The following is a 27402-nucleotide window of genomic DNA, read 5'->3' as shown; positions in this document are numbered from 1 at the left end:
TTTGCCAAATTTTGAGAGTCTAGAAACTGTGAATAATAACATTGCTTTGTTGAATAGACTGATCTATATAAGGATTGTCAATATTATAAGAATTGAAGTATGCAGTTCTCAAGGTCTAAGTGTCAAAAAATGTTATTTAAGGCTTAAGTCAGTAATCAACAAGATGCCTTTTCATTGTAGACCTAAGGAATCTTCACTGCCTAGTGTTTTCCTTGATGTTCTAGTACCCAATTCAGTCAATTGGCCAGCACCTATAAGATTACAAAGAATTTTGCAAATTGAAAAATTCATTGAGGAGATGGAAGATGATGATTATAGATTTCATAAAATATCTCCTAATGATAATGAATGTGCTGAAAGCCAAGGTAGTAATGAATACAATGAGTCCGTAGAGCAAGATAATCTGTCTTTCGATTGTGAAGAGGTGGATTCAAATGTTAATGAATCAGGTAATAGCAATCAGCATGAAAAAGATGGATATAAAAGAGAAGATAAATTAAGTTACAATACATATGAAGTTGAAGAAAGTTGTAACAATAGAAAGAATGTTGTAATAATTTTGATTTTCTAGATTGTTACACTAATGATCTTCCTGTTGTAAGTTCTTCATGTTATCCAGATCATAACCATAGCCAAGAGAAGATTTGTGAGGCAATCTTCTTGAGCTCCGATGAAATCTCAGAATTATTGGCTCGTGAGTTTGAAAAACACGTAAGTATTTCTAAGGATCTTCATATTTTCTGTCATGATATTTCTTCATTCAGTCAGATCAATTCCCCAAAGTTTGATGTGGAAAAAGAGGTGGAATCTGAACAATCTTTGTTAGACTTTGGAGGTGTATATAACAGAACCTCAAATGTTTTTGCACATGACGATTTGCTGGATGTAGGGAATGTTAATGAAGGGAAGGTTAAGGCTGTTTTCGATTCTTTTTATGTTGATCTTGCTGAACATTGTTTTGATGTTTCATATGGTGAAGTGGAAAATAGTGAGTGTTGTCAATCCAATTATAGATTTTCTTCATGTGCTGATAAGTCTCGTAAAGATGAGTTCAAGGTATATTCTGACATTCAGTTTGATGAAGAAAATGATAGTGATCAACATAGTTTAGATCAATACTTTCAGAATGAATTTTCATGTATGGTAACTAATCAGTTGTTTGAATGTGAAGAGGTTGCAATGAAAGATGAATCTGATTTAGTGAATGATACGACTGCAAGTAGGCAACAATCAGATTCCAAACACTATTTGCATCCGGAGACACAAGGTGAGTTGCAAGTTTTTGGTGTTTGCAACTTGATGAATGATATAGAATATGAAGTCTTTGTGTTTCCAATCAGCATGCATGAATCATTGTCGGATTTTGATTCTAAAACCAATTTATATAATTATGAGCATGCTGATTTGTTCTCTCATAATGAGCATGAAGTAAAGGATAATTCTAATATATATATGCATTATGAGAATGAAAGTGTGAATTCAATTTTGCCAAGTGTTTTGCCTCAAAGTGCTAATCTAATTGGTGGAATTGATGGGAAAGAGAGTTTCAGTTTGTCTCAGAAGGATGTAAATGAGAATCAAATTTTTGAGAGAGGTAAGGAGTTCTGAAACTTTTTGGTGGTCCGGGGCCATCGCTTGTACATAGTTAGAGTAGTTTCCTGTTTTCAATAAAGCTGTTCAAGAAAGTTTTGCTTTTCAAGTGTGTGGTCTACTTCTCCCAGAGATCTAAAATCTTACCATGCCCACAAGGGACATGCATCCCCAGACAGGGCTACTTTTGGCGCTCAAAATTGTCTTCCTGATTTTGAGCACCATTGAAAAAATCTAGCACTTAAACGCTTTTAAAATGCATATGTTCATGGTTGTACCTGGCTGTCCATTTGAGACCCCTAAGGTGTTTAATGCTTCTAGCACCTTTCTTTCAGCATGCCTAAGCATTTTTTGAAGTTAAATTGAGATTTTGAGCTGTTTGGCGAAGTTCTGTTTCAAGCATTTGTGAAAATTGCAATTCTGCCCTAGTGTCAAACAATGACAGGAGGCTATGTTTGCCAATGAATATCTCACACCCAGAAATGTCTCATGACTTGCCACTTTGAGATTATCTAGTGTCCATACCCAAAAATCTATGTTTCATATTTCAAGTCGTTTCGAGTTCGTCTAACTAGGCTTTGAATCCCTTGAGTTGGTTAGTTATTGTTTTCATGTTTTTGCAAAGTATTCAAATTTCTGGGAAGCCCTGTTTGACGTGTTGTAACTTTTGACCAGTTGACCCAAATGTTGAAATTCCTTTTGTGTTGCATTGTAGACATCAGAGACTTGTCATGTTTCAAGTTTCAACTCTTGATGAATCTGTTTGATCAGTTTTCAAATGCGATTCAAAATGGAACTTTTGACTTTTTGCTGTTGTCAGTATTTGTAGATTGATTAGCAGCCCTATTTGTGGCATCATATCTCCTGATCTATGATAGGTGTGATCAAATGGTTGGTTTTCCTGTGTTCTATACTGAAAGTACTTTAAGTGTGCCAGTTTGTAAGTTATGACGAATCCATTTGCACACTTTTCCAGGTCAATTCCATGCACAAAAAATCCTTTTTGTCAGCATGTCTAGTTTGAAAATTTCTAAGTAGCCCACCTTTGACTGGTCGCCATTTGCACCCTGTTATTCGTCGTGAGCCTAAATCATAGATCTGTAATGTCCTCATGACAAAGAATGAGTGTCCCAATTTTCGTTTTCCCATGTGCTAATTTGCCCAGTTTTCAAGGTCAATTTCGAGCCTAGTTTGTTGTTTTTTGACATGTTTACTTGCAGGTAATTCTGAGCAGGTAACTTTGATAACGAATATCTTTAGACCTCGAATTCGTCATGAGACGAGATTCGACAGGTTGCGAGTGTGCGAAACAAAGATTTAGTGTGCTAGTTTCCAGAGCCTGGTTAGTTGTCCGAATCAGTTTTCAAAGGCAGTCAACAGACCTCCTGGCACCAAATTCATAGTTTGCAGATTAGTGTGGACCCAATATTTGCGAGCAATAATTTGTTTTACTTTTATAAGTCAAAGGTTTGTGCAATGTGGATTTATGAGGGTCATCAGGAAAAGGTTGTTCTTGATTTTAATAAAGTCGGCGAGGGTACAATGGTGCCTCACCATTTGAAGGATCCTTTATAAAAATATTAAAAAAAAAAAAAAAAAAAAAAAAAAAATGCTGAAAGGAGTTTTACAAGAGAAAGAAAGATCCTGGGAATGACTTATATGAATGGTTTGCACGAGCTGAGAGACTATAATCCAGTCTAGTTGGCAAATACCTTCACTTAACACATAAATCAACCAACTTTGTAACACTGAAGCATTATTGTGAATGCGTTCGCCATATTCAATATAATTTATTTGGATATTGGCAATGATTGTTGGCGGCATGTGGAAGGAAATGCACACAAATCCAAGCAGCCATATCAAATGGGGAAGCTCATGCATCCAACAGGAAGCCCACGACTTTTTGAAGGAGTGAAATGCATGTTTTAAAAAGGCAGAGTGCCAGGGCGCAGGGGAGGCGACGTCTTCAGCTAGGAGACCGCCCACGTTTTAAAAAAAGGGAGGGATCAACGTTTTAAAACTGAATATGCAAGTGGTAATCCATCTGATGCATATCCTCAAGTAGCTTCCTTTGCTTATATCCAGGAGCAAAGTCAATGAAAGGAGCAGTGGCAATGGCTAGTAGAACAAAGACGCCTCACGCATTGAAAGGGAGGAAGCCGTAGAGATAGCAAACTAAAAACCACGGCATTAGCAAGTGATGTTCACGTGGTGGAGAAAAAAGAAGTCACTACCGGTAGAATGAAAAGATCTCCCTCGCAAGAAAAAGAAGATCCACGCTGAAGGAGGTAGAGGATGCCTCACGCTAAGGAAACGAGCTATAGCTTGGAGACAATGGACCCAACCGCTGATCTGAGAGGAAGGCCACGCCCATTAAACATGGCAGTATAAAACACGTAGATCAGTTGAACTCGAACCACAAATTTTCAATGAGGAGGATACTTCTTACCTGCAATGCTATCCAATTGGGACGAATGTGTTTGAATCTCCAATGGATACAAGTGATGACAAAGTGATTTAACTAGAATTACTTTCTAGTGGGCAGACTAAACCTATTAGTGGAAACATGCATGGAAAATAATGAGGAGCCACATCATTTAAAAGATGAAGCTTGTGATGTAGAATTTGCTAGTTTCAATGAGACAACCCACGTTTTAAAAAAAAACTAACGCTAAGAAAGAAACCTCACAAAATTGAAATGCCTATTCAAGCAAAATCCACATTGTTTGTACAAAAATATCTCACGCTATGTAGAAGAAAATGATGCATGCCATACCAAGAACAATCTGTGCAAGCGAAGTCCAAAGAGACTCCAATCAGTTATGCCAAGAATAGTGATATGCATCAACGACTAGCAAAGTTTCATGTAGCCAACAGGTCCACGCAGGTCAGAGGTTTTAAAAAAAAAAAAAATTGCAACCACTCAACAGTATAAGACACGCCAATCATTAGAAAACACTAGTCAATGCAGCGTTAAAAGGAGCCATTGCAAGCAGTAGACAGGAAGCGGCAGCATAAAAAAGGACACCCATGTTGGTTTTAGAAGGAACAGATCACGCAATAAAAAAGGGGGAGGCTGCGATTTATAAAAATGAAAAGAGTCCATGCTATGAGAGATGGCAGATCACATAAATATAAACAGAAGCTCCCCGCGCTAAGAAAACCATGCCTCAGCACACAAAAGATGACGCCCATATTTCCAACAGATTTTGAGGCTTCACACCAATGCAAAGGAAAGCGTGAGTTTGAGTGAGGTAGCCGCAGGGGATAGTCTGAACGCTTAATCCCACAATCATTGTGAGTGGATGTTTCAGTCTTTAAAAGCAAAAGCACTCAACAAAGAGGTTTTCTTAAAGACAGGCGCCTTTTGGAAAGGCTACGACTTAGGTGTGGGCCTTGGACGACCAGCTGGAGGTCGTGATGTCATAATTTTAAACAAATATTTTGCCGCGCTAATGTGATCCAGGCGACAACATGATGACATGTGGCGAATCGAGCAGCCCTCGTTACCTCACCATACGAAGATGCTCACTAGATAGCTATAGCGAGATAGCGAGGCTGACGTGGCACAAGTTCTGAGGTGGTAGAGGATGACACGTGTCATTTTGTTGCCATGTCACCAATGACGTGGAGGTTGTTGAGTCAGATATCGACATAGCGAGGTAGAATCAGGAAATGACATGTGGCAAGTGGTCCCAGAGTAGTTGGTGACATGGCAGATGATGCCGACCATGTGGGCCAATCAGCAAGTGACACGTGGCACTTTGTCAACAGCAGTTGACCACAGATTAAAAGGGTGTGGGAAATATTGAAACGTTATAAATAATAATATTTTATTATTATTTTTGTTGAAAATGCCCATGTCAAGTTTTAAAATGAAATGGGACATTTTCTAAAGCTTATACTTTAGAATTTTTTAAATTTAAAAAAAAAATAAAGTTGCAAGCCTAAACCTTCTAGCAGGGGACTAATTTTTGAAATAAGATTCTGGGGGTTTTTGAGAGGCCAGATAGGCGATGTTATATATCGTCAAAATTGAGAGAAGACGAACTTTTTGATTCTGGAGTGAATTTTTGCACAAGTAGTAGCTAGCTCAAGCTACATGAGGTTTTCTTCCAAGTATCCAGATTACAACCATTTTCAAATTAGGAAGTTTAGTTTTGATTTTTTGTCAAGATAATGACCTGGATATGCATAAAAGATGGTAATAATGCAGTTGGGGTTGAATTGGTTACATTAAAATCAGTAAAAACTCATAATTTCACTAGAACTACATAAGGTTTCAGATATTTTAGATGTAAAAGGATTTCATCATTAGGCAGAGATATTTCAAAGTGGTTGCAATGTAATGATGAAATAGAAAATCAAATCAGATGGGATGAAAGAAGAAAGAGGTTATTCAGTTGCCAGAAGATTGATTTTCAAGTGGACACTTGTCATTTTCAAAATAGATCCGGGATTTCTTTCTTGTCTATATCGTTCTTTCTCTGATACTTTGTAAGGGTTCCAGTCTTTGGAGAAAAACCAGTCACTACTGAGATACCAAATTTTGGGTCCAGTTTTGATATGTTCCCATACTGTGATACCGCATATTTCTTCACCAATTTCTCTCATGCGAATAGCAGTAGGAAGATAAATACAGATAGTTCAGACCTATTAGGTTGTTTCATGTCCTTCATTTCATGCATACGATTGTATATTCTCAAGGAAATAATGCAAAGAGCAGTAGATAATTAAGTTTCAGTTGAATCTTGTCTCCATTCTCATTGAATTTCAATGTTTTACGATCTCTGAACAAAGAGTTTAGATTGTAGCAGCATTCCCCTAAGACTGTATGTTGTTTCATTGTTGTTGATAATTCAAAGAATTGTATAAATGCTTCATAGAAATCAACAGGGTTGCAGATTTATTGAGGAGCATATCAAGTAAGAACAAGATTTTAAAATGAACATATATGTCTATTTAAAAGTTAAATAGATAGATCTATATCTGAAGATACACACGTCTTAGATATCCATATGTATGTTTTTGATCCATGAATTTGCCCAATGGACTAGGCACTAATCAGTTACAGGGTCATTACTTTCTCATTGCTGCATATCTAAGGGTTGTTGAAATCAACATCAAAAATCAAACACTTTTCCCCTTTCATGTTGAAGAGCTATCATAGAACGCGCTCACTCAGCTTATGAGGTTCATAGATATGCATCTAGCTATCGTAGGTCTATGTTATTTCATTGGTTCTTAGGAGAAATAAGGATTTTATTTGCTTCATATTAGATTCAATGTATGCTTTGACAATTGGTACCATATAAGGAATCTATAGATTCACCTGCCTAGGTTTTGCAGAGCTTGAAGAAGAAGAAGGGTCATGTCTTATAGTTGGCCTGGTGTCTGAATGGGTGTGTTGATAATGGGAGTTAGCTGCCCCTATATGCATTTTGTTCTCATCAAGGTAATTGGAAATGGGTAACATTTTCAAACACCAACACATACTATGAAGTTTGTCCCATACGTCCTTTGTTGACATTTCATTGTTCACATTGAAGAACACATTTAGAGATAGCGAAAGAAAAATATCTGCCATTGCCTTCTCATCAGTTTTAGTCCAATCTTCATTTGACATGGCGGTAGGCTTCTTTGCTTTACCTTCAATTGCTATTGCAAGATCATGCCTGACCAAAAGTGATCGCATTTATACCTTCCACAAACTGAAATTCTTCCTCGAGAATTTTTGCACTCTTTTTTCCTCCATGACTTCAAAATTTGGTCACCGAAATCGATTACGGCTCTGATACCAATTGTAAATAAACTAAGAATGCGAAAGAAAATACAGAACATCAAAACACATAAATGCAGTAGTTTATCATGGTTCACCACAAATTGTGGCTACGTCCACACTGAGAGTAGAGGAAATATATTAATGAAAAAGATGAATTGAGGTTACAATACATGCCATCAGCATTTATAGATCACAAATGATCAGCTGATGAGACAAAATAAAATGGAGGGAAAACCAAGTGTCTATTGGCCTTCACAATTCAACATTAGTGTGAGGATGTATTGTTTCTTCTGACCGTTAGAGTTTTATCAGCATTTTGGAGTACTACATATTATAAGCACACTTGAGACTAATAATAATAGTGTAAGTATCTTCTCAACTTTTTTCTTCTTTTTTAAGCAAACTCCAGTTATAGAAAATCCATAATTAGTAGAACTCATCTGCTTTATCATGTGCTATACATTATTATCTCTCACTCTCTGTTCAAACCTACATGCACATGACATGTCAATAGGAAGATCAAATGCACCTAGGATATTGGCCTTTCATTATGCTTTAAACTGTAATGCCTTTTTCCAACCCGCATTCTGATACTGTTGTCCCTAAACACATATTAAACCATTTATTAAGTCTAAAAAATGTTAGAAAATTCTTAGAGTGAAACACATTCGTCTTTAAGAGTCAATGCTTAATATGTGTGATTAAACTCAGAATTACAATTGTACAGTTGAAGATAGAAAAATATCATTCTTCTTTTATTGCCAAAGATTGATTATACTTAAAGGTATAAAGAATAGTTCAAAAGTTGAAGCAAAAATGCTTCACAAATCTAGTAAATAAACTTTTGGCAAAGGGTTATAGTTCAATCATTTGAGTCTAGATGTGTAAGATAATGATAAGCAAAGATAATGTCATCAATGAAGATTCAAACCATCAGAGGTGATTTTGGAAATTAGATAGGAATAGCCATATGTAAATTCTTAAAATTTCTAATCTTTTGTATGGGTGCACCAAATTAGAATTCATAATAGGAATACGCATTCCAATTTGGCTAAAAAAAGCATTTGCAATTGCACCTTAATAGGTGGCATTGGAATCTATTCGAATTTTACTTTTTCAAAATTGATATTTTTTCAGATTGGTGAAAAGAATATCGACCCTCAAGTTTGGATTGTCATTATCATTTTGTGCATCAAATGCAATTCCACCTAAATATATTTGGTCCATGCCCATGACAACAATTATTTGTAGAAATTGATTTGCTAAAGAAATTAGGAAAATGACCAATTTTTAATGCCTAAGCAAATATGGTTAATGTATTTTAACTATAATTTTAGGTACTAAATGATGGAAATTTGAGTGGGCTTAATGGTTGGTTTGAGTCATAATCATATTACTTTTATTTGCACATCCTCCCTACTTTTTATCATTGCAATGAAAAGTGCAAGTTATGTACAATATCTATGTGCTCTTTATTTAGAGGTTCATACATAAATGACACATTTGTGCACTCTATCCTACACCATTTCTGCCATATCATTTTGTCATCTCATCTTCCATTAGTGGAAAAGTAGTTTCGCAATGGCTGGGTGTCTAATTGAAGGAGCTATATTGAGGTTGTCTTTCAATCGACATATACATGAGGTCTATGTTTATATAAACTTTTCAAAGGTTCTTCTTGTAAGAAATTGGAAGAAAATGTGAAGAATTTCTTGTCTGCCATCTAAGAGATATGTCACATGGGTTTCAGAGTGTGCTGAATTTTTCGACACAAAAATTTCAATTTTGTCTAATCAAACATAGAATAGGAATACACATTCTTATTTTCTATTCTCGAATGACAAATTCATAATAACAAGTTACTATTTCCATATTCCTATCCTGCAGCAAAACGAACCCTTGGTGTCACTCCACCAATACTTACACTCGTACATTGTACAAAAGGCCTTTAAAATATTAGGTGACGAATTCTTTTCAATTGGTATTCCATTGATGTTTGAATATATGGCTTAGATGGTAGTAGCATACATTGGAGAGTAGCCCTATGAAATCTAGAGTATGTAAAGTAATGTGTTTCATTAGGGGTGTGGTAGGTTTCAGACGATTGCATGATGATTCTACAATTTGAGAAAGAAAAGATTGAAGTTGAAATATGTTCATCAGGCAACTTATATCAAGAGAAGGCCATGCTATTGTGACCTAAGTTGTCGCATTTTAAAATATTTGACATACTACAAACCGGATGGTATTAAGAAAATCATAATAAAAAATATAATCTGAAAGTTCAAATAACTTCGAAAACAATATATTGATTCCATTCAACAATGTTCATTAACGAATTAATAAAATGTAAGCTGAGAAATCCTATTATCTTGTACACGAAATAACCTAAATTAAATACTAAAGACATACTAGCCTGTTACACGTGGTTATGGTGTCCCTTCACCAAATTCTAGAAATAGAAAGTTAGTGGAGAAAAAGTAGTCGTAGATTTTGAAATTGATTTCGATAACGCGACTTCAAACAAGTTTTCAACATGAGAGTAACAGTCGAAAAGGCTTTTATATTTAGTGAAGTTATGTGGGGTACAAAAGATCATTAGGGAGCTTGTCGAAGAGTTTGAAAGCTAAGACGTCAAGTGGGAGCCGGGTCATATTTTTTAACGCGGCTGGAATTCTGAGCCCAATCTATTCTTCCGTTGTATAAAATGAGCGACCTTTCCAATTAAAGGTTTGACGTACAATTTAAAATATCACACTATATTATTAAGGTTTCTCTATTAGGTATAACAGAAGATATTGATTTGAAAGCTTATTCGAATACATTTACAGATATAAGCTGCAGGGTAGCCTAGTTCCTACCCAAGTACAGTTACAGGTGGTAGGCAGAAAGTTTGATTTGATATCTGATTAATGTATAAAATTAGTAAGGACAAAATTATCAATCTTGATAGTAAAATAATTTAAGTTTGAGAAAAATATTTATATAAAAAGAACATTTTTAGATAAGGCAAGGCTTCTATGATGCAACAATATACAGTGCATTTATAAGAGTATTGTCCATTTAAGCCTTACCTTACACATAGAATTAGATACCTAATGATCTAATGGATTTCTATTATAATAGAGTTTGATGACCCATGAAAACTCTTAGAGATTTATCTCTCTCATTGAAATGCTTTCACCATTCATTCCTAAAATGAGTGTAGTTCATATTGTATATGCACATAACATCAACGACATTGTTAAAATTATCAAATAATAAATCTAGAAATAAAATAAATGTCAAATTCTATGTGGATAAACATGTTAGTAGAAATCATTCTAAGAGGACCCACTTTGATATTTCCACAAACATCTTCAATCGCTATGTCCACATAACATGAGTAATATTGATTTGTCAAATGAGTAGATAGGGACTATAGCAATAAATTTCTTTGCATTTTAGCATTCTAAAATAGCACTAAAATATTCCTTGTTAAAATAAACTAAAAAAGATTATACTGATTCAAAACATTTGGATTGAAATACAATACATTTTCTAGATAAGTTATGGTCATCTCTAAGATATGTTCAAGTAATCCGATATGACCTAAATGAAACAAAAAATGCTAACAACAAAATAATAGCTTGAACTCTATATATTGTTTATGAATATTACTTAAAACCAAAGATTGTTTCATGATTTCAATAAAGTAACATTTTAGATGCCAATAAATAAACATTTTTGATCCATTATCACTTGCATTAAATTTGTAAACAACCTGGTGGGCACTACATTTTAGTCTTCTATAAAACCTTAAGCAGATGTTATTTGATGAACTGGTATGCTTTCTAAATTTTGCATAGAATATTGAAATTGGGTTTTACTTTCCAAATTCTATTATTCCTACAACAAAAGAAATGTCTAAACCTAAATGAAAAAAATGAAAAAAATGAAATTCATGCTCATAAAACAATAAATTATTCTTGCAAATTTGAATGAACAACAAAATACCATGTCTACTTGTAAGAACCTAAAAACTTGACAACCTAACAAAATGTGGTTTTTCTTGATTCAAAACTACAACCATGTATTTTGTTACTACAACCACAATAACAAAAGAAACCATCACTGTAATGGTTAACTTGACAACTTCATGACTGATTTCATTGGTTTTAATGGCTAACCATCAATAATTGAATGAGGAAAAAAATTACTACATACCCCATAATATACTTTAAAGAAATTGTGGTTTATGAGGCATTATTAGACCTAGGACATTTGTCAGCAACCAACTCCAATGTCTTCCTTCATCTTCCACTGATGTAGTCACAACCTTATCTATACTAATCTACCATATTACTCATCTATAATAAGATCTTCTTGTAATCCCCATAAAAATAAGATGTAAATCCTCATAAAAACATGGCAAAAGACATGCCTTTCTCCCCTATGAAATTCTTATCAAATATGACAATCACAACCACCTTCACCATAGGAGTTAAAGAACTGATCAATATGACACTCCACTAGAGAAGATGTCAAAAAGATCACACCATACGAATCATTGTAAAAGAGGTAAATTAACATCAATATAGGGGGCTGCCCTATCAATGTCATGACACTGTTGTATCACAGATCTTGTTTTGCTACATAACATTCATAATTTTGAGTTATATATATAAAAAAACCTCTACAAAATCAAGAATTCTACATTGAAAGTTCCAAATTATATAGGTTTCTTGCATAAAAACTCTAGCGAACTCCATAATTCTACATTCATCCAATTCTACAAAGGGTGACAGTGATAAGTTGTCTAATGAAAATTGAGAATAGAAAAATTAAATTTAGGGCTTAACTTTCCCTTTTGGAGGGCCTTCAGATTTGTTTGATCCTAGACATGGTGGTAAGCATAGTAGCATACTCATTACAATAAAAAAACTCAAAATAAGGAAACAAGAGAAGAAATAACGATCCCCCATTGCCAAGATTTCATTGTAGTCACAAATCCAAATCTGTGATACTATCAATTTCAAGATATGTTATAATGATTTTTTAATTTTGATATGGATGTATTTTAGTGCTTTCTTGTAACCTATAGTGAAACTAAAAAAGGAAAATAAAATCACCTCATAAATATATGGAATACTACAACTGATCTAATTTAATCTACAATATAAAAAACCCTCAAACTAGCTCAAAATGGCATCAAAATCCCTTGGAAATAAATCCCAAGATCCTCAAAAACAACCCAATTTATTGTTTCTCATACATAGAACAAATTATAGGGCCTCAAACACATAGATCTTCCTCCAATTCTAATGTAAAATTTTTATTGTTTTTCTAGAAAGTTGATGCCATTGTAGTTGTTTTCAACAGAGCGAAAGGCCAAGATAAAGCTTCTCACAGGGTTGGGCAAACAAAATATATCTAAGATTTGTAGCACAATATATGTCTAGCATCTACATGAAAAAGAAATACTACTCACGTTCAACAAAACTGACAGATGCATGATTGATTTCTAATTGTTCTCAAATTGTTAATAATATAACCCCTAATTTTACATGATACACACATGTCTTTGATAACTCACTTAGCTTAGCACCATGTACACCATTTAATTTCCAAATGTGCAACTGATGTAGGAGCATCTTGCATTCAAAATAAAGAGGGCATGTTGAAAGTAAAATTATAAATAATAATAATAATAATAATAATAAATAATAATAAATAAAAATATGGAGGAGAGAGAAAGTGACAAAAATTAGAGGAGAAATAATAAAAAATAAAAGAAAGGAGAAAAGAAAAGAGGAATTTCTATTTTCAAGGTGCATAGGTGGCGTGAATAGAAAAATAGAATAAAAATGATTGCCATTCTATTTATCAAGGTGTGTAGGTGGAATTCTAGAAGGTTGTGGATAAATCATGCATTGGGTGGTAAGTGCCTATTTAAGCAAGGCATATGAGTATTTCTAATCAAGCTTTGGAAGGTCAAGCTTCAAGATGAAAGCTTTGGAAGGAAAAGCTTCGAGGTGTGAAAGCCTGAAGGTGTCACTCTTCTTAGCAAAAGCTTGGAGAGGAGGAAGTAGACGAGTGAGTTTTCCTGAGTTTGTGGACAGAGCACCAAATGTGAGGCAGTTTACAATAGGATTCTGATGGAGTTGTGAGTGTGTAGAAAGACCACCGAATGTGATGCAGTTTACACTTGGATCTTGGATAGAGTTTGTGAGAAGAGCTAGTGGTTGTGGTTTAGAAACAAGGAGGTTTCTTGGTGGCTTGTGAGGACAAGTTGAGATCTTGGAGGTTTCTACCAGAGTGTGGATCTGGACTAGCTTGGGTTTGGATTAGATCTTGACATATCTTACAGAAATGTTATTGTAATTGCTATTAGATTTTAAGAGTTGGTAAGGGTGGTGTAGCCCTTCATCACCAACCCCCTTACAGATTATGGGAAAGGCTCTATAGATAATAATTATCAAATAGATACACATCACACCTATCTTCTGCATGAAATGAAAGAAGCTCTAATTGCCAGTTACCAGAAATGAGAGACCCAAAACTTTGGACCACTAACCGCATACAACATTGCCAACTTCAAAACTATTATCTTGACTTTCACCTCTTCTCTTGCATTGAAAACTATGAAAGTAATAATCTACATTGTTTGAAAGTAACTATCTATCATCATGGTGAATTTAAAAAGGAAAATTATTGAAATAAAATAATATCAAAGGATAATAAAAAATTGTAATCAACTATAGATAAGACTATTAATCACCATTTAAATTGGAGCCTCGACTATAGTGCTTCCTTGGCATGAACAAATAAGCATATTTGATGGAAAATTTGAATGGTATTATTATTCACTAATGTTTATTCTCTAAATGATCAGTTTCAGTTCTATAAGATGAGTTTTATTTTGTACCATTTTCAATGTTAAAAATATATTTGAATATTTTTAGTTTAATGGATAAGTTTATCAACTTGATTCTTGATAAATCTTATTTTTTAACATAGCAGTTGTTAATCGATATCTATTATATACAATATTGAACTAATTTTATAATCTCTTTATCTTTATATTAGTGAAAATGTAAAAAATGTTAGTTTTGAATAAAAATGAAAAAAATAATATGGATAATCTATTATTATCATGCAATTTGATTGGTAGAAACAATCTAAAATCTAAATTAAATATTCAAAATATAATTCTTAAAAAAATCTATCAAATGATCAGTAAAAAAATATCAATAGAATATGACAATGATAAGTGGAATTAGGGTGTGTTTTAAAGTGAAAAAGGTTGTTGAATATTATTAATTGTAGTTGATATAAAGTAGTATACAATCAAATGTGATAATTATTAGATCTATCTAAAATCTCATTTGCTAGTACATTTAATACTAAATATATACCATGGACTAAATGTTAAAATGTGTGACTATAAAATTTAGTGCCATAACTAAGAAACATGTCTAGAAAAGGGTATATCAGCGTAAACAAAAAAACATGTAATCACAATTGTTCATTTAGTTGAAAGACAATATTCATTAATTTAACAACAAAATGAACATGCCTCTTCTATTTTCATAAAAGTGAATAGTTATCATGTGTATAGAGTTGACTTTGATTGTATCACATCACATGATAAATAGATAAAATAAATTAGAATCACGCATAGAAAATTGAGTATTACATTAAAATTTTGGATTTATATTGAATGGAAGAAACAAAAATAATCATCCTTGTTATTTAGTCAAATCTGACTAAAGAATTGTTGAGCATATGTAAACCTGGAAAGGACATGACTCTAAACCTAAATTATAAGGGGGTTCTAAGAATGAATTACGTTGTAAAATAATGTTATGATATTTATTTGTAAATAAGATATCCATGGCCTAATTTATCTTAGTTAATATTGTTTATCATCAAAAATGATCACCATAGAGATTTTCTCTTCATCGAATGGTTAAGTATATAACTTTATTCAAGTCTTATGATTGATTATAAATTGTAATTATTTTCTAAGATATAGAATTTATATCATAAGTAAAAATAATATTCCATCACACTGAAATTAATATATACCACAAAATTCTAGATATATTTTGTTGATAATAACATAATATCTAACAACCTAAAAGAATGCACCTCATAAAAACACTTTATTTTGTATAGTCTAATAGTGATTGAATTGTATTAGATTCAATAAAGACGACGAAAAATCAAATGTGTTCTATAATAGACAAATAGTTTAATAGTGATTGAACTTGTGAGGGCAGCATACTTGACAATGGCCGCATACGTAAAGGCAGGGTTGAGCACGCCTAAAAAAAACACACAGGCCCAAAGGCAGAATTAAAGCTGCCTAAAAAAAACCCCTAGAAGCGGAAATGAAGTCGCCTAAAAAAAATTTACTCTCCCTATCAACGGAAATAATGTTGGAACTCATATATCAGTGAGAGTAAGCGGTCATCAAAATAGAGGATAAAACTCTTCCCATTGGCTTAGTCCTGCAAAATATTACTGTCGCCCCACCAACGCTTGCAGTCATACACAGAACAAAAAGCCTGGAAGCATGTGAGAAACAGAAGTATCCCTGTGGCCAAAAGAGTAAGGAGCTGCCATGAACCAAATATATACTTGTTCGCGTATTTCTTCGCAGCGACACTCCATCTGTTGTTATAATGCCTGTTGATATCTGTTATAACTTGGTCTAAATACTTAACTCGAGTCAGTTTGACACATTTACCCAAGCCGTTCCACAGGCTTGCTACTTTCCCGTCATCTGCCAGATGATTGGTGATAATTCCGCTCTTCCTGAGCAGCCGAACATCTTCTTCTGTGTCAATTATGCCGTTCATGAAATCACTGTAGCGAGTCAAGACCAGATCACCAGGTGCCGCCGAAGCTTCAAACGCCACCAGATTTCTGAGAACTGCTTCGGTGTGGGAATCCAACCTCAATCTGGGAAGATAAAGTGTCGCAGTGGCCTGGTCGAAGCGAATTGTGGTGAGGTCTCCGTCAGTTGGACGAAATTTTACTCCCGCTGAGCATAACTCAGAGACAGAGGGAACAGCCAGTTCGTCCCGTGTAGGAGGAGTTTCCGCAGAGGAATAGCCTTTCTCCTCATCTTTTTCCTCACCCGTTTCATCTCTGCGCTTAATTGAAAGAGTTTCAAAAGCGGAAACAAGATTCGTCGACAACTGTGTCATGAACTGTGCAGGCCTTCCTTGAAACACACGGTCAGGGAGTGCCTTGACAAGTTGAACAGTCCCAATTTTGAAGGAGGAGAGAGCCTTCCACAAAGCTTTCAGAGGACGCGTTAAGCAGCTTGAATCGGGCAACGGGACATTCCCGTCCATGTTCTTCTTAGAACTGGTATGTCCCATGGCTGCTGCAGGGACAATAGAGTAGTAGAGCACATCCAGTATGTGGCCCCTCTCTTTTATACAGAGCCTTGAACTCTCCCCCATTTTCATCATAAATGGCGACCATTCTTCACAGGCGAGAGTCACCAGATTGCAGAGCGTTTCTTGTGCCTTATCTTCGGAACCCAGGTGGATTTCCAGAAGCTTCTGCAAGAGGAACAAAGGAATCTGATTTTCTAGCATCATCAGATCTCTCATAATTGCATTATGTGTCGTCCTTCTGCGAGAGGGATCTAGAACAGGGCCCAATCGCTTCACCTTGGATGGCATTTGAGAAGAAGCCATATCGGCCCGTGTCGCATAGAACTGCAAGCACTCGAGCACGAACGATGCGTCGAGAGCCATGAGCCATGCAAGGGCTTCCTCGCTGTAGTCCAGAAATTTGTGGTAGCAATTTCTGATTTGCCAGTCGTACTTCTTCACCTCTTCTACAACAGATTCAAACTTGCAGTCACGGGTTAGTATCTTCTGAAATCTTCGCGCAGCAGCAATTTTATATCTCTCCATCTCCAACAGCTGGGATCTCCAATGGTGATATGGTCCAATGGAGACACACTGCGGAATGTATGCTTCTGGCTTCATTGTCAAAAGCTCCTTGGGCACACCAAAAACGGATACAAAAATCTCCTTCTCTTCTTCTTGCTCCCCATGTCTTTGCAGGCCTTCCTTAATTTGAATAACCCAACAGTCTTGGTCGATGATTACTTCATCTGCACCCATTGATTCCATGAATTCAAGTTGGAAACGTAAAGTGGGATGACAGAGATCAGTAGGGGATAAAAATTGGGAGATCCAGAGCTCGAGTATGATGAGAAACAAGTTGGGGGCAGCGTCCTTATATAGCTTCATCGTGGCTCGGTTCTGGCAAAATTGGGATCATGAATTTCACAGAAATTTCTTTAGTTCCGGCGTCAATTTGAAAAAAACAGCTCTATTCACGGAGCTTCACATGATAAATGCTTTATCGAAAGGATTCCATTCAAAGAGGAGAGACTGCTTTTTATTCTCAGATAATGCTTCCACGCGGAGAAAGGGCCCTCCCGTAAGGAATTTGTGACCTTGATTTCTATCATGCCATAAATGGTTCATGAATATTTCATTGTCCCTTCAATTAATGAGTTTTTTTTTCTTTCATAATAGATTTAGTAATATCTATTTTTATCTTTATAGTAGTTGAATTCATGAATGTTGGGAATAGTCATGAAGTGGTGGGTTGGATAAAACAGAAAACAAATAAAATAAAATAATAATCATTCTACATATATTCTCCTCTTATGTATTTCCTAGATTACAAACAAAATTACATTAAGATAATGCACACAACATATGTATTAATGATGTATCTTCATTTACAAGAATTTATTTTTTATAGTATTTTATTTTTTTGAAACTCAACAATTATTATCAAGAAAATTTGAGCTCAGCTAATCATAATAAATGTTTCGTAATGAGCACAAGATAAGGTAAATTCAATCCTCTCTTGATAAAACAATACAATAAAACATGTATTTATTATAAGATATAATCATCATCTAACCTAAAATAATATGTTAAAATAGGGTAATGTGTTTACTTGTAATCTACTTTAATGAAAAAGTTAAAAATACATCTCTACAAAATAGAAGCTATAAAGTTTAAACATTCAAGAGTGTTGATTAATATAAAAAGATATTATTAATGTAATTACTAGAATCTCTTATCATAATTTTATTTTTTATTAGATTTTATTGTATCAATGTACCAACACCAATTCATTTTTTGAATTATTTTTCAACTTTTTGTGCACATTTTCCATTTCTTAACTGTATTGATTTGTGTTTAAGATCTAAATAGAAATATAAATATATATTAAATAATTTTTTTAATTATAATGAGAACTTTACCATTTTAAATTTTATTGCTTTGTGTTTGAAATTTGAGTTAAAACATTAATATTAAGATAATGATTTATTTTTCTTGGCCTATGCACAACAAGCAAGATTGACAAGTTTCTATTTTTAATCATCTTCCAATCTGACATAGATTGTAGATTGCAAGGACAATGAGAACTTATATGTATAGTTATACATAATAGATTTACACATCATGCAACTCTATAACATTTAGATAAATTTTTCCAATTGTCATCAGTCTATAAATAGCGGTCCATGGAAATATTCACCAATTTAAAATAAAAATTAAAAAAGGCACTGTAACCTAGCTCTTATCCCTATTGATGGTGGAACCTCTTCTTGAAAACCTAACCCCTCTGATCTAAATATCTATATGGATCTCCAATTGGTCATCTCTAATGAAAAACCTCATACTACATGTGACACCTCAGGAGATTTTTGCTTGACTTTAGGGATTGATTTAGGGTTATAAGATGATTTAGCATTTCTACACAATGCTTGTCCCAAGATAAGCCTAGAGAAGGCTGCAGTTTCCAAGATCCCAAAGAAAAACTTGAAAGTTCTGCTAGTGGGACAATATTCTCCTATGACCCCATCTAGGGATCTTGAAACTATAAATCATGGGGATGTAGGTATGGAGATCTGTTGAAAGGAATGATGAACATCTAGGGCCAAAGGCATGCCGAATTGTCCAACCACCTTATTGAATAAATACAATAGAAACAATATAGAAAACAACACCAACTAGAGAGAGAGAGAGAGAGAGAGAGAGAGAGAGAGAGAGAGAGAGAGAGAGAGAGAGAGAGAGAGAGAGAGAGAGAGAGAGAGAGCAAATAATTTTATTGATTCATCAAATGTTCAACATACACACCCAAATATAAGGTCTTCTAGGTTACAAAAAGATACAAAATATATTCCTAACTTCTATTCTTAGCTTCAAACTTGTAACATCTACTCTAACGCCCAGTCCTCCAAGCTCCCCCTAAAATTAAACCAAATACCTCTACTTATAGTTGCCAAAATAGGTTATAGAAGAATCTAGAATATTACATCAAAGAAAGGATGACCTCAAAAATGTCAACACTCATCCCTACACAAAATCCTTTTAATAAATTCACAAACTAAATTAAATACAAGAGTTAGCTCCAATTGATAACTGAAAACAGACAAACCCAATCAAAGAAGGACCCAAGTATTAGTAACAACAGGTCCACTTGGCACATGAAGGATCACTCGGTTAGAATAGGAATAACTCATTTCACTCTAATGGAACTCGGTCACCAAAGGAATCACTCAGTTCACACTAAAGAGCTCAATAAGGTCTAAAATAAACTCGGTTCAAACTATTAGAAAGAACACAAGTTCAGGATAAAAGAAAACCAAGGATGCTCCTACATCAGACAACTAGGGTTGAAAGAAAGGATTCTCTTGAATCATGCAAGTGTCACAACCTAGGCTGGATCCAACTTATATTGAGAAATCCATGTAGCATCTTCAACTAGTCTATTCTTCCATTTCACCAAATGCTCAAAGTAATCTTTTCCTCTTGTGCTCTTGCCAATTCTCTTATCCAATACCTATTCAAACTCTTCAATTTTCCTCTTAGGACAATCATCTGATACAACAACTTCATTATTTGACACATGATACTTATGCAAATGAGTAATATTGAATATATGAGATATATCCATGTCACTAGGTAGCTCAACTTCATACACATTTCCATTGTCAAACTTTCTCAAGATCTTGCAAGGTCCAAACTTCCTCATCTACATCTTACTATACGTTCCAATAGGAAATCTTCCTTTCTTCAAATGAATCGTCACCTCATCACCAACTTCATAAATATTATGTCCTCTAGACTTATCACCATTCTCCTTATACTTCTAATTAGTTTTTTCCAACCTTAACTTTAATTCCTAATGCAAAGACTCCATAAAATCAAAAAATTATTTTCTTGCATCACTTCTCTTTTCTTCACCAAGAACATCCCTCAAGTCTAATATTCCTCTAGGTTACATTCTAGTAACAATCTCCTATTCACTTAATTATTGTATGAAAATTCATCATGTGCCAACACTAGCTCCCAATTGTTTGGTTTATCTCCAACTAAACATCTCAAAAAATTTCCTAAGCTTCTATTCATAGCTTCTATCTATCCATTTGGCTATGGACAGAATGTAGAACTAAACTTCAACTTAGTACTCATCTTATTCCACAATGTCCTCCAAAAGTAACCAACAAACTTACTATCTCTATCAAAAATAATACATCTTGGTAATCCATGCAATCTAACAATCTCTTTAAAGAAAATTTTAGCAACATGTTTAGCATCCTATGTCTTCTTACATGTTATGAAGTGTGTCATCTTAGAAAATCTATCCACAACAACAAATATGGAATCATACCCTTCTACTATCTTAGGTTGTCCAAGAACAAACTCGATGCTAATGTCACTCTAACATTTCTGAGGAACAATACTAGGTGGATACAATCCATTATTTTGACTTACTCCTTTGTCAACTTCACAAACTCCACAACTCCTTACAAACTTTTGAACATCCTTATACATTTGTGGCCAATAATAATACTTATCCTTTAGCAAACTTGATGTCTTATCAATTCCAAAATGTTAAGCCAATCGACCACAATGTTTTTCTTTAATCAAATTATCTCTCATAGAACTTCTTGGAATACATAACTAAATTCCTTTGAATAACATACCTTCTTGAATGAAATACTAATCATACTTATTCATGTGATCTGATACATTTGGTGCTCTACACTATCTCCACGCCTCAGAAAAATTAGGGTCAGTATCATACACTTCTTTCATCTCTGTCAAAAATGAGCATCTTCTACTCAATGCATCATTAACTCAATTATTAACCTCTAGTTTTATGCTTAATCACAAATGTGAAACTGTACAAGTGCTTAACCTACATCATATGTCTTTGATTCAATTTATGTTGACTTCCTAAGTACTATAAAGATTTATAATTAGTATACAACACAAAATCCTTAGGAATCAAATAATGTCTCCACTTCTTTAAGGCTTGAACAATATCATAAAACTCTTGACTAGACACAAAATATTTCCTTCTAACATTACTCCACTTTTCACTAAAGAAAGCAACAAAGTTACCTTTTTCATTTAATACAACTCCTATTGTAATGCCACTTTCATCACATTCAATTTGAAATACCTTATTCAAATCAAGAAAAGCCAATATAGGTAACTCAACAACCTTTTGTTTCAAAGTCTTGAAACTCTTATTAGCTCCATGTGTCCACTTGAACTCCTTATTATCTCCCCTCATTGTCTCAATCAAAACATTACAAATAGAACTAAAAGTTTTTATAAACTCCCTGTAAAAAGTAGCCAAACAATGAAATGATCTTACCTCACCCACATTATACGATGTAGGTCATTCTAAAATTTCTTTAACCTTTTTAGGATCCATATGCAAATCATCAGCTGAAATCACAAATCCAAAATACACAATCTCCTTTTGCGTTAAAGAACATTTTTAAAAATTAATAATCAACTTCTCCTCTTTTAATCTCTTCAATACTTGTCTAACATGATCAAAATGTTCTTTATTAGTCTTACTCAATATCAAAATATCATCCAAATAAACAATCAAAAACTTACCCAAAAATCTCTTGAGAACTTCATTCATCAACCTCATTAAAGTATTAGGTGCATTAGTCCAATCAAAATGCATTACTAACCATTCATACAAACCATCTTTTGTCTTGAAAGTAGTCTTCCATACATCACCTTCTCTGATTTTGATATGATCATAACCACTCTTCAAATCAATTTTGGTAAAATACTTTCCTCCACTCAAACAATCCATTATGTAATCTATCCTTGGCACAGGAAACCTATATTTCACTATGATCTTGCTAATAGCTCTAGAATTAGTACCCATTCTCCATTCTATATTCTTCTTAGGTAGTAATAGAGTAGGTACAACACATGAACTCAAATTTTCTCTGATCAAACCTTTCTACAACAACTCATGTACTTGTCTATTAAGTTCTTCATTCTTTATAGGTGGCAATCTATAAAGTGCTTTATTTGGTAATTTAGAAAATTAGCAACTACTTCTAGTACTCTGTCCATAGTACCATCTTTTTTTGTTACCCAATTACTGACTATTACTCAGTTGCTATTATTTTTAGTTACTTAGTTATGACTAGCAAACTCAATCTCCTCAGAATTAAGGGAAAACAACTTGATTCTTCTTCACTTCTTTTCCAAATTGCTTTCTATTAACCATACAAATTATCATAGTAGTACAACTAACCTTATTTGGACTTTCAATCAAAGGAAATGACATTTTTTTCTCCCTTTCACCCAAACAATATATTGATTCAATCTTCCATCATGTATAGAAGATCTATCATATTGCCAAGGTCTACCCAATAGAACATGACAACACTCCATAAGCATAATGTCACATAGAACTTCATCAAAATAATGTGCAAATTTGAACTTCATAATACATTGTTCACTGACCAATATCTTATGCTCATCTTTGATCCATGAAATATGATAGGGTTTAGGATGCTTTAGCCTATGTAACTGTAACTTACTAACCAACTATTTTGATGCCAAATTTGTAGAAATTCCACTAACAATGATCATCTTGTAACATTTCCCAGCCATCTTACATCTAGTCTTGAAAAGATTTTTCCCTAGAACATGTTCCTCATCACTTCACTTATTACATAAGGTTCTTCTCACTATCAAATTTTCTCCAACCTTAGGTCCACTTGGTGATCCCTAAATGTCACCTTGAACCATAGCATAACTATTACCTTATCCATTCTCAAAGGATCTACACTCAATAGATCTATACCCTTTTTTACCACACCTGAACTAATTATCATGAAAACCACCTCTAGAATAAGAATTACATCTTCCTTGATAATAACTAGTATTTTCTTGGTAAGAACTACCACCTTTCCACTCAGTCTCGCCTTTATCATTATTCTTCTATTTAGATTTTCCATTATCTTGCATAGTATTGTTAGATCTACCACCTTCTCCATAAGATATAACCCTTCCTCTCTAGAATCTACCACCTGTACCTCTTTGTCTTTGTTCATACTTCATTATCAAGATCTCTTCAACTTTCATAGCATATTGACATGCTTCATCCACAATTTCCAATTCTACAAAACTTATTTGATCTTGAATTCTAGATCTTCATACATCTAGATACCTTGAAACTTTCTCAACATCATCGTCCACATGTCCAAATCTGATGTACAATCTATATAATTCCTCAATATACTCCATCATAGTCATATCCCTTTGTCTTAAATTTTGCATTTTCCTCAACAAGCTAACATGGTAATCAGCAAGAAGGAACTTTGTCTTTACCTTATTCACAATTTTCATCCAAGTCCTAGTCTTCTCCTTTCCTCTCCTTTGTCTATCAGTTTGCAGATGCTCCCACCATAGTTTGGCATGACCTTTCAGCCTAGTAACTACAATTTTCACCTTCCTATTGTCAGGAGTGTTTTCAAACTCAAAGAACTTCTCCATTTTAGAGATCCAATCTGACACAACATTGGCGTCCAATTTTCATCATAAGAAACAACTTATACATGAGGCTTTAAAAATACTCTCAACAATATTTCCTCATCTTGATCTTCTTTAGGTTCTAGATTAGGGTCTGTTACTATAGCTTCATCATCACTCACATCATCAAGATGTGCTCCTCTGCTCTGGATTGTCCCACAACATCTAATCTGGCTGCAATTTGTCTCAATGTATCCAATATGACATTGTCAACATTTCCTCTACCTTAAACCATCATTATAATCAGCTTCCTACAAGATCACAACCCTCTACAAGTTATAGCTCAAATCCTCATATTTGCCACCCTACAACCAAATTAACATAGGGTTCTACATGATCCAATTTCCATAAGGATAAACCTCAAGCTCTAATAGCACCTAGTGCAATGAGCAATGAAAAACTAGGGCCAAAGGCATGCCCAACTATCCAACCACTTTTCAACAACACAAAAAATAACAAGGAGAGAGAACAAATACTTTTATTGGTTATGGCTAGATACAAAATATGTCCTTAGTTCTATTCTCAACTTCAAACTAACAGCATCTTCTCTGACTCCCAATCCTCTAAGCCTTCCCTAAAAGTAAACCAAGTACCTCTACTTATACTTGCCAAAATGGCTTACAAAAGATTCTAGAATATTACATCAAAGAAAGGTTGACCTCAAAATAATTACAGTCATCCCTAGAAAAGATCCCATCAATAAATTTATCAACTAAATCAAATACAAGAGTAAGCTCCAACTAAGAATTGAACATAGAAAAAATCGATCAAAGAAGGACTCGAGCATTAGTAATAATAGGTCCACTCAGCACATGAAGGATCACTCAATCAACACAAGAACAACTCAGTTCACTCTAATGGAACTCGGCCACCAAAGGAACATTTTAGTTCAAATTGAAGAGCTCAAAAAGGTATGCAAAGAACTCAATTTAAAATGCTAGAAAGAACAAAAGTATAGGATAAAATGCAACTGACGATGCTCTTACATCAAGATCATACATCTAGATTCTATGCTTGATAGTATTTCTAAGGGGTCTTCGCAAAGCTTGGTAGGTAGGTTTTTATCATATCGGCCTACTATTGATATGGTTGGAAAATGGAATTGTATGAAGTGAAAACTAAAGACATTGGTAGAGGCAGATGCAACAATAGATGCCCTCTTCCTATTCATATTTTGTATGAAGGAGAATTGGAATTAGGTTTTGGCAGGACTTGGAGACATGACAAGTATCTCTTCACGTTGGCCAAATGGAAAAGGTTTCAATCCTAATACTGATCTTGAGAGAATGGCCCTAATTTGGGTTAGAAACCCTAAACTTCCATTAGAGTTCTAGGATGAAAGAATCTTTAAACAAATTGGGTACTCATTTGGGTACTTTATCAAGGTTGGTGTGGTAATCCTACATAAGTCTCACTTAGGTTTTGCTAGATTTTGTGTTTATGTGGTGATTAATAAATTCCACCCTAGTAGTATAGCTTTGAAATCAAAATGGAATCCTGGAAGAAGGTGACGAACTATGAGAATGTGGATTTTTATTGCTAGAAGTGAAGAATGTATGGTGATATTCCCACCAAGTGAGAAATGGAAAAAAATTCTTTCTTCCTATTCCATTTCTCCTAGAAACACTCCCTTCAACTTTACATCCCTTTCAAATTAAGATGCAAATACATACAATCTTATATTACATAGGAATCTTCACAAGGAAATGTAATATAAGAACTTGAAGGAATAATCCTCAACATCTACTCAACAAATATTCTCATAAAGACATTCATAAAAAAATTAATAGTACCTCAAAATATTTCACAACTTCGTGATGTAGAACCATAAATGGTCCACTCTATTGAGCTAGGAGATAAGACCATTATCCACAATGGTTGTAAAGAAATCTAAGACTTATACCAAAAAATCAAAAGTAAAGCGATAACTAATAATTGACATAAATAAAATGAAAATCCAAAAGAAAAATCTTGTTTGAGAGGCTTTACCACATCTAGCTGAGTGTCATTCTCATTGGAAACTTACAATTGGAACAATTATTGTTTTGTCATTGATATAAAATCTATTGATAAGACATATTTCTACCCAATCTAAATGTTATATCTATTTGATTCATGAAGAGGATTTGAGAAATTTTTAATAAATATAACACCCAGTAGAAAGGTTGAGCTATGAAAAGGAAGCTACAATGGACATTTTATTAGATAGACTTTGATAAAGCAAAGTGATTTTTCATGTCAAGAAAGTTAAGCCAAGCTAAGAAATAGACTAAAAGACTAAGGAATGCTAATAAGTGCTAGTGTAAACCAAGCCATAGTTAGTGCCAAAAAAATATAGTGTTAACTCAATGTTAGTATTAACTGAGAAAGATATATGATGCCAAACTAGATGTTTTGCAATGACTAAGTAATTCAGTAATGACCGAGTGTCAGAATTTCAAGATTATCGAGTAACAATATGAGAATAAATTATAGGAAATTAAGAGATCTAGCTAACTAAGTTGATTTATTAGTTGATGTAAACTGCATGATGATAAGATTGATGAGTTGGACGATTAAACTCAAGGTGAGGATTAGGTTTAATGACCTAATTGATAGATTCCAGAGAATTTTCTAAAGGAAGATCAAGAAGATGGACACATACAATGAATTATGTTGAACTTGATCATAAACACTAAGATATATGATGATGATGCAAAATTGTAAAGAAAAAATTGCCTATTTGAAGAGACAGAGAGACAAGAAAATATAGAAGTGTGGGTGTGAGTGTATGTGAGAGACACATACAGAAGAAGGTTGATCAGAGATGCACAAGTGTGAGAGTGTATAAGAACCTAAAGGAGATTACATACATAGATGCAGATATTAATAAGTGAATCTATGATCCGGTGGATACTTTCAGTGAAAATTGAAGTGTCTCTGAATCTCCAAATTTTTGCACCATCAAAAGATCTTGACGTCCTGATTTCAATGCAACTTGAACGGAGCAAAAAGGACTCCATTTGTGCAAGTTATGACTAGTCAAAGGTTGGTCAAACTCAGATACAAAGGTCATCAAAAAGGAAAAAAATTAAACTCCCCCAAAATGGTCAAAGTTGGCACCAGGTTGAAGGTTTCGTCAAGAGC

General features: G+C 34.1%; 1 pseudogene; it reads right to left on the bottom strand.

The window, feature by feature from the left end:
- Nucleotides 1–15506: 15506 nt before the first annotated feature.
- LOC149547350 (putative UPF0481 protein At3g02645 pseudogene) lies at nt 15507–17612 on the bottom strand (annotated as a pseudogene).
- Between the last annotated feature and the right edge of the window lie 9790 nt (nt 17613–27402).

The sequence above is a fragment of the Cupressus sempervirens genome, chromosome 7 (genome assembly GCF_028749045.1).
Source record: "Cupressus sempervirens isolate cs-2001-9-10 chromosome 7, ASM2874904v1, whole genome shotgun sequence".
Classification (NCBI taxonomy): Eukaryota; Viridiplantae; Streptophyta; class Pinopsida; order Cupressales; family Cupressaceae; genus Cupressus; species Cupressus sempervirens.
Note: the sequence above shows the minus strand (reverse complement) of the source record. Positions and strands in the feature narration are given on the sequence as shown.